The sequence below is a fragment of the Protopterus annectens genome, chromosome 4.part0 (genome assembly GCF_019279795.1).
Source record: "Protopterus annectens isolate FY-2018-M chromosome 4.part0, PAN1.0, whole genome shotgun sequence".
In the NCBI taxonomy this organism is placed as follows: domain Eukaryota; kingdom Metazoa; phylum Chordata; order Ceratodontiformes; family Protopteridae; genus Protopterus; species Protopterus annectens.
This window is the reverse complement of record NC_056733.1, coordinates 1191177338-1191187442: the sequence shown is the minus strand read 5'-3', so window position 1 is coordinate 1191187442 and position 10105 is coordinate 1191177338.

The following is a 10105-nucleotide window of genomic DNA, read 5'->3' as shown; positions in this document are numbered from 1 at the left end:
GAATGAGGAAGACAGGGAAGGAATGGAGGAAGACATAACCATAGAAGTAGTATCCGTAATTAGACATATGAGATCAAGGTAAACCAAGATGGTACAACTGCAGATAGAGGGATATCTCGCAGATTGATTTTATCTAATCTAAATGTCACCAGAGTAAAAAGGGAAGAATCAATATGGCAAGCCGACATGGCGATGTTATAGAAGGGGAAGGTGGAAAAAAAGAATCCAGCAGGCTATAGACCGCCTTTCTTATGCAACATTGACATGAAAATTATGAGTTGGATATGGTCAGGTAGATTAGATAACTTATTACTAAAGTTAGTGGAGGCATCAAAAGTAGGATTTATAAATGGCAGGCTATAAAACATAGGAAACTTTTGTTAAATTTTGTAAGTTGCAGCAAATGGGAAAAAGATAAAAATAGCAAGGATGATAGTCGTGGATATGTAGAATTCTTTGGACTCAGCAAGGTGTAACTTTATGATGAAGATCCTGAAGAAGGTACTACAGGAACAGTATTAGAGGACTGTATAAGAAGCTGAGTGTTCAGTATTAGGGCAAACTAGCGGTTGATAGATTAAGTGAAATTAGACAGAATCAGGCCTGGTTTGTCATCTGTGGAAATATTAGTAATCAGGAAAAGAGCGGGGTATAAAATATGATAGGATTGCCAGGGTAGAAACACTTAGGAGGAAAAGTATATCCAACAGTAGGAACTATCAGGGAAAAAACTAGGATGATATAGGGGACATAGTTAAAGGGATTGCTGGACAAGTGGACCAGAACAGTGAACACAGTGAGTGGGAGAATAGAAGTGGTAACAGTGATGGTGCTACTGTTACTATTTCACATGTCGAGGCATGTACAGACTAAACCAATAGCAGTATAGCTAGGAAAAATGCGGGTGTGTGAAAGAATTGTATGGAATACAGGCAGGTATGAAGTCTTTTATTTTGAGTTTTTAAATACATGAGGCATGACAATGTATAAATTCCTGAAAACCTCTGCCCTTTTTCTGGGCAGAGCATAATACCAGGGCTGATATTCATTAACTTGTGTGAATCTCTATAAAGTGGTTATAGGCCTTAACAAAGCCATGATGTTGCAGCTGTCACTACTTGTTCTAGGTCAGAGAGAATCAGCACTGCCTTTACTGCCTTAATGGTTGCCTGCTCAAAATCTGACCTTATGACTTGTATCTTCAGCTCTGTGTCACATTCCTCAGGCAAGTCCTGTAGGCTGAGGAATAAGAACTAAAAGCAAGTTCTTTATTTGGAAGCCACAAGTGCACAGACAAGGAATGAGAATCACCTGAGCTTCATGTCTCGAGTGCAATTTTATGATTTCAACCTCCAAAGTATGATCAACAGGTTGATGGTGATGCAGGGCTCTATGACAAAGCTGTTCTTTCTCCACCTTACATATTTTTCTTGACCTGTTTTGCTCTCCCGACCTACAGAACATCAACCCTCCCCTATAATACTCAGCCTATTCATCAGTGCAGTACCTGCTAAGCTATCCAAAGAAGGCTGTAATCCAAGCAGCCACAAAGGTGCTTTCTCCCCTGCTCATACCTGGTCCTCTTGCTCCATCCCAGCCAAGTGCACACCTTTGTTCCTGACACAGTTAACTCTGGATTTATGACCAGATTGGGATCCTATGATGACATAACCTATCTTGCTTGTCACTGAGCAGAGGAATTACATTGTGCATGTCCTCCACAAGCTAAAGTGTGAGCAACGGGGATGGTTCTTTGTTAGTCTATAACTCCATACCTAGTGTTAACATACATGTAACATACACACCAGCATCAGTGCAGTGACTATCACTGATTCCCTATCTATGCATATATGTCCCCTTGCATGTAGTACAAGGGCTACCATCACCCACTTGGGTAGCCACAGCACACATCCTGTCTAACACCACCAAAGACTGTAAGCTGTAACTTCTAATTTCCATCCTTCCCTTCCCCGGCTCTTCAAGTGTGTGTGTCAAACCCTGAAATTTGGGAATCTGGGTCTCAGTCAGGGATCCCTCTGCATTGCACAGCCAGGTTATCCCCTTCAGATAGGTGACTAATCTTCACTAGCACTTAGCAGTGAAATTCTTAACACAACGCTAATATCTATTTTCTATTACAAGTTCTTTTATTGTGATACATGCAAGTATCAGTGGCCAGAATGCTTTTTGGCCCTCTGAGAATTTGTGGTTTCATACAACTGTCCTTTCCAACTGGGACCACATTAGGATCCCAGTTCCACAAGCTTTGTTCCTCATTTGTCTTATTATTTTTTAAGCAGAACTAGCAATAACTGTAACTAACTATTTGCAAGACTAAAAAAGGTCTTTATTGGGCAGTCCCTTTTAATGGTCGAACATTAAGGTGAGCACTTTTATGCTACTACAATTTTCTTTTCCTGTACCGCTGATGTAAGCAGTTCTAACAATAATCAAAGTAATCCAGGTTTCAAAATGCCAAACATTAAAATCAACCCCCTGCTCTATTTTCCAAACCAATTTTATAAACAGATGCCTCTTCCTTAAAATGCTGAAGTGTGATTCTTTGGGAGATACTGAATTTTTATTATATTATTATTAAGATTGATATGAATTTATGTCACTTTTCTATTATTTTTATGCAAATTCTTATAAATGTTTTAATACATTTACAAAGCCTATCGTCCCAACTAGGGGTTCAAAAATATTGGACTTCAGTCTCATTAATATTGCCACCCTATTCTCATCGACTACAGTAACAACATCACTGGACAAATCTGACCACTGTTCAGAAACACTCAACATGCAGATAAAAGCTAATGTACAACAAAATCACTGTCTTTAAAGTCTATTCAAAGGCAAACCTGATCCAGTTAACTGATGGTCTGAGGAAATTTAAGTGCCCTCCTTACCTTAATGACCCAATTTTACATGCTGTCACATTTGTTGATAATTTCTATGCCCGCCACAAGATATGCATCAGGGAATCTGTCCTCAGAAGACACAAATCTAATGCCAAATACAGGGATAAACTATTCTGGAGAAAACTGTGTATAGACAAACTACACAGTAAGAGGAGGAAACTCAGCACCCCCCAAAAAAAAAAAACTTAATACTAGGTCTGCTATAAGCTCTTGAGTCCCAAGGAAGTTATCATGCATCTTTACTCCTTTCTCATCATGCCCATAATACAGTGTAATGGCCCCTTTGGTATGTACCTGTCCATGTATATTACCGATCTAGAGACACCATGGCATTTCATCACTAAGATAATTAAAGGCATATCTTCCCTGAATTACCCATACTGTTTTAAAATGCTCTCGCTTTTCTGTTTCCAGCAGAGTCCTGAGAGAAGTGACCTCTATCTAGCTGACAGATCCTCAAAGGATACAGTCCTTTGTGATCTTCTACACATGCCAAAACTAATAACAACCTCAACAGCCACTTGAGAGATAACTTCCACCAAAACATGAATAGAACCTAATGATGAGATTGAGGTATATCCCAGAGAATCCATATATTGTGGAATAGACTTTCTTTGGATGTAAAGCAAAGCAGTTCCCTGTCCTTATTTAAGCATAACCTGGATAAATGAAGGAACGGGCATTCATAAATATACCCTGGGTATAGCACCTCAAGCTCTCATTGATAGGGGTTGAAATTGAATATAATATGCCATGGATACCTATGACTTGGGATAGTAGAGCTAGGTTTGCTAATAGTATCCTAGATCAACAACCTAATATTGACTATGAACCTATTACTTAAATTAGCATCTTATAGTCTTTGTTTCCTCTGCATATTGAAATAAGTTGTTTTGTAAATACTTCAGCGGTTTTCCAAACTTTTGTTTTAACATTCTTATTTGAAATTTGAATGTTTTGTAAAGTGCTTTGTGATAAATCATTATGAAAACCAACTTTAGATGAGCAAAACCTTTACATCAGTATGATCTGTATATGTAATGACTGTACTGGAGCATCACAAGGACTATGATCTTTAATTTATATTTATTTATTTATTTATTTGACATTTGTTAAACAGGTTAGTCCGACTGGGCTGCATAGCCCCTTTTCAGCAGAGACTCAAGGACTAAAGCTCCACACATAAACAAATACAAAAACAAAACATCATATAATATTAACATACAAGTGTTTATACACAGGAGAAACAAAATAAAACATAAATGAACATGTTAGATTACAAGAGTAACACTGAGGGTTTAAACAGCTATGCTACATATTAAGTATTTAAAATAAAATGAGGGTTTAAACAGCCATGGTACATATTAAGTATATAAAATGTAATATACAAAGTTAGATTTTATCAAACAATTACCATCAGAGAGAATTTAAAAGTTTTTGGTTAGCTCAGCTGACACTGCTATGTATGTGGACTTTATACACACCTTCTAACTGTCATCACTGAGACCTTGTGCTACATGTACACATGTTTGCAATTATGATGTATTAATTGATTCATCGTTCTATCTCTGTTATATCACCAGCTATCTATTTGAAGATTTAGCATAGTAATATTTGCATTCTCAATGTGCAAACATCTGGACTTGAATATCACAATATGCTCTATTTGCATTAATTTGAATGGCTGCAGTTCTGTCAACTGAAGTGAAATAAATACCATCAGTCAACAAAGTAATTATTCTGCCAGCTGCAAATCATCCTTTGTAGGGTGTGTCTGTTAATGGCATCCACTGTTTGAATGGTCATGCAGTTTAGCAGAGAACAACAGATGTTTCGCTAGTTCTGTAGCTTTGCAAATTGCTAAGCAATGCTGTACAGTCGTTCATATTTAACTCACTATTACACATTAATGTGCTGCATACAATAATGTTAATGTTCTTTGTCATTCTGCACTGTCATACATAACATGCTGAAGTTCTAGGTCATAACATTGATATGTGTGCAAAGTACAACATATCTGTACGTAAGAATAATGTTGTTTATGTAAGTTGTGACTCATTCCACTCCTATTTAGCCATATACAACTTGAATCTTCAAACTACTGCTTTTCTCCATGGCCAAAGCAAACAAACCAGGTTTGTTACACTGTACTCACTGAAGAGACATAGCAAATTACACAATGTCCTATGGTTCCTGCGGTGATTTGCGCTGATATGGTTATTGTGCCCAAGTGGATGCAGAGTATTCAGAAATGCATTGTTAAACAACTTTGTATTTCTGTTCAACAAACATTATGCAGGTACATGTATTCTTCATCCAGCTGTCACTCATGAGACAGTGAGGCAGAGACAGTGTGCAGCAATAGTCATGCTCAGGCAGATAATATTACAAGGAGTTCTGTTACTTTGTTACATTTCGTTAAATGGATTAGTCAGATTGGGCATTGACATTAAAATTGGGGTTGTGAGTAAAAAAAAAACTCTAGATAGTAAGATAATTCAGATGCTGAACATATAGATACTTCATAATGTCATCCTTGTTGACTGACATTTTTTAATTTCTTGTTTTTGGATTATAATTTCATGACCATTTGCAACCAGTCTGTTTCTTTCTTTCTTTCTTTCTTTCTTTCTTTCTTTCTTTCTTTCTTTATTTATTTAACATTTGTTTACTGGGAAAGTTTGACTGGACATGGGTCCTTTATCAGCAGAGGCCCGGGGAGAAAAGCTCTATGAGTAACAGTAAATTTTCATGCACATATTACAATAATCAAAAAGTATAAAGTAAACAGAATGAAGTATGCATAAGAACATACAAATTTGTTACATCTTGAGAACAAAACCTAGGCTTTAAACATAGCTAGCACTATTTGTAGGTATGACTTATGTCAAGATATAAGGTTAAGAGAGGTCGGTAGGAACAAAGGATTGAACACCGGGGGAGAAGTTGAATATGTTTTGGGTCTACTGTGATGTATCAGAGCACTCATGAGGGGTTAGTACAGGAACATAGCCACTTATTTTTTAGATAAGCTTTAAGTGATGACTTAAAGTGGTTAGTGGATGAGATTGAGAGAATGGAGTTAGGAAGGGAGTTCTATATACGAGATATAGCTGGAAAATAAAGATTCTTCTGCAGTGTTGTTGGCCTTGGAGACAGTGATTAAGTTCTTGTTGTTAGAGTGAAGTGGTCTGCTGGAAATGTAAGGAAGGATGAGATTTTGTAGTGCAGGGGTTCTAGTTGGTTGTATTACAATTTTGTGAGTTAGAGAGAGTTGGTTGTAAAGAACAATGTTGGGAAGCTCAAGCCAGTCTAGTATCCGTCCTGTACAATGATGTGTTGTGTATGGGCAGTCAGATGCAAACTTAGCAATTTTATTATAACATGCTTCTAGCTTAGATAAGTCAGTTTTCCTTAGATTAGTTAAAATTAGAGAGGCATATAGTAGAGTGGAGAGAAATAGGTTTGTGCTAATGTAATTTTGGCCATTGTGGTCAGGAACCTTTTGTGCCTATATAGACTTCCAAAGTTTTTTATGGGCTTTTTATAGTTAGGGAGACATGCAAGTCACATTTTAGGGTATTGTCTATTTCCACTCCAAGAAGATTTGTATGGGTCATTGGGGAGGTCACAGTATTGTCTTTGGCTATTATGTTAAATGATGTTTAAAATAAAATTCATCATGGATCATATTGTATAGCTTACCCTTGCCCAACAAAACAAGATTTGTATAAACCCTAGACACGGGTTTGATATGCACTAGTCCCATGTTACAGATCAGAAAACATGGAAAGCAAACTCATGATGAGTTTTAAAAAGAAACACAATACTACATTGCCAAAGAGTTCCATATCATATTACAATTGCCATAAGCTAAGAAAGTGAATTTGTATTTGATCATTTTTTTTTTTTTTTTTTTTTTTGCAGGTAGCATTGCTGTAGCTAGGTTAAGTGGTACCAAGTACAAACAACATACTGGTGTCAAAAAAAGCTTTCCTCATAAGTTAATGAGAATAAAAAAAGTCCTTTTAAGATAAATACCAAAATAACATACCAGAGACAAGTAAATACATGCATTAAGAGACTGTAATATCATACATTGCAGCACTTCTGCACTATTGAGTACTCCTCCGAGTTTTATGAGGTACCAATTGTACCCCCTAACAGCTTGTGCCTTCTGTCCTATTTCCCTCATCATAGCTATAGTATAGGCAGGTGGGTAAACCACCAGCACCCCACATGTGAGTGCTTTGGGAGGCCTGTTCCTATAATCATATTTCTATACTAAATGAGGTAGAATCGCTTTCCAGGAAAATTATAATGATTATGTTTTAGAGATTTCAAATTACACCAAAGGGCCTTCCAAACATGACACCTTTTCTTTGTCTTCCATAAATAAAAACACTGGCCTCCTTGACATGCCAACTCCTGTCACAATATAAGTCATGTAATATGGCTTGTTATTCTTCTTCCTGACATCAAACCAGTGTGACTGATTATGATCAGTTTTAGAGAAAGCCCTACAAGTTGTAGAACCCATTTATTCTACAGCCTTTTTCAAAGTGTTACACTGGCTTCTTGACACCGTGGAGAAAATTAATCAATATGTAGGCAGCAGTTATAAAATGGTATAAATGTTCAAAGTTAAACTTTCCATCTTTGGTGATATATAAAGCTCGGAAGCTTTAAAGCTTGTCCTCTGGAAATTACCTTTTATTTTTAGATTTTAGATTCAATGAACATGTGAAGTCTTATTAGAATTTCTTCTGCAGTCCTCTCTAGCCGTGTAATTCTCTTCTGCATTCTTTGTTGGTTTCATTCTCCAAAACAGAGAACAACAGACAGTGTTGAGTGATCAGATATGTTACGTAGTGAGATCAATGTTTCTACTGTCACTGGTACTGTTGAATATTTTTACAAGAAAAATAAAGCAGTCCATCCTAGAATTATACCAATTGTGACTGGATGCATAATTATAATTCATCTCACTGTGTGGGCATCTCTTTTTCTGTCTGTCCTTCTGAAATTTCTCTGGTTTCATGAAGTTTACGTCTTTGCCAATATTTATAGAGCAGTTCGATTAACAAATAGTCACTGTACTAAAGGGCATGGAAGGTTACATCTTGACAGGTATGTATATGCAATTTCGAGTAGTACATATCCAGTACTAGCAAAGGCACTTCAGGAAAATCATAACAGGAATGGTAGTTACATATCTTAATCAGTCTCTGTCAATGCCTCCTTTCCAGATTGACATGCTATCAGAAGTGTTACACTTGATAATGCAAATGTTGGTGATTTAAAAAAGTCTGATTCTGTTTAAAAACATGCAGATTCACAAACTGTCTGCTACTCTTTTGAAGTGTTTTTTCTGTAGGGGGCTTCACTTCTGCTGTACTCTACCTGTATTAGGGGCTATGTCCTCACTCTCCCACTGTTTACATATGCTGACTTCAAGATCCCATACCTTGGAGTAGAAAAAAGTTAAAGATATCTCGGAGTCAAAATTAGTATACATTCTTTCACCTCTTCATATAATATATGGTTGAAATTCAAAGAACTGCTAGGTAAACAGACTTTAATAATTAACTAACAACTACTCATCACATTTATTTTTTGGTTTAAAAAGCTTTGCTTTATAATATACACCATTGTAAATAGTTATTTTATAGGTTCATAGGTAGTTGCTAGGCTATAGGCTCTAGGGCCTATATAAGCCTAGCCAAAAAGGTACCCTGGCTTTCGCCACCCAAGAAAATTATTTTCCTGTGCCCCTGTCTAGCAGAGCCACAGAGGTGATCCCCGGGGTGAATTTCCTATTTCCCATCCAATCAAGATTTTTCTTAAAGAGTGCTAATGAGGAACTTTGTTTGATATAGATAGGTAGTTTGTTCCAGAGTATGGGAAGTCTCTGGGACAGGAATCTATTCCTCCAGCATGTTCTGTTTATTGTGGTGACAAGGTTTAGGTCCCTAGAGCGTGTAGCTTGGAGGGATTGGGATTTCTTTAAGTGGAGCATATCCAACAGCTCTGGGTTTGACATAGCTTTGTATGTTAGGCAGAGATTGCCTCTGAGTAGGTGATATGTGATGGAGTAAAGCTGGAGTTTTTTGAGACGGTCTGGGTACGGCATCTGTTTGAGGCCAGAAATCCTCTTTGTGAGGTATTTCTGTGACCTTTCAAGTTGTATATGTCTTGTGAGGTACATACCAAAAGGGGCATTGTACTCTATAATGGGTCTAATGAGTGATGAGTAGAGGGGAACAATGACCTCTTTTTTCCTGGATGAGAAACTTTTTATGATGAGGTGTGCTATGTAGAAGGATTTCCTGACTACTGTGGTGATGTGATGATCAAAGGAGAGACTACTGTCCACCTGTGTCCCAAGGTCTCATCACACATTTGGTGTTTGGTAGACTACCACCTATGTGGTAGCTCATGGGTACAGAGTTTTTACCAAAAGGGATAACAATGCACATTTTGGCACTGAGCTTGAGGCCATGGCTTTGACACCAGGCATCTGTCTCAGTGAGGCCCTTGTGTAGGATGTCCACATCATTAGGAGTTTCTGTTATGACTCCTAGGTTGCAGTCATCTGTGAACTGTATTAGCCAAAGACCTTCTGTGTTAGCCTGTGCTACAGAAAAATAGATACCAAACAGGACACAACCCAGGACTGAACCTGTGGTACTCCACTTGTCACTGGTCTGAAGTCGGATTTGGAGTTTGCTACTTTCACAGTGTGGGTTCTGTCAGTGAGCCAGTTGGCAACTCATCTTGCGACATAGGGATTTATACCTAGTGTAGTGAGTTTATCTATAATTCCAGAGTGGAGGATGGTGTCAAAAGCCTTGGCGAGATTTAGATAGGCTGTGTGAACCATCTTACCCTTGTCTACGGCTTTGGTGACTGCTTCAAAGGAGTCTATCAGGTTTAGGAGATATGATCCGTCTTTTACAAATCCCAGCTGAGTGGGGTTCAGAGTCTGGAGATTACCAATGTCTTTGTTTACAAGTTCCATGATGATACATTCCATGGCCTTGCAGACCAGGCTCGTTAGGCTAATGGGGCAGTAGTTCCCGGGGTCCATGGTGGCTCCCCCTTTGTGGAGTGGGATAACTGTCGAGTGCGCCATTCAGTATGCACAAAGCCTGAGGTGAGGCTATGATTGAACATGGTGCTTA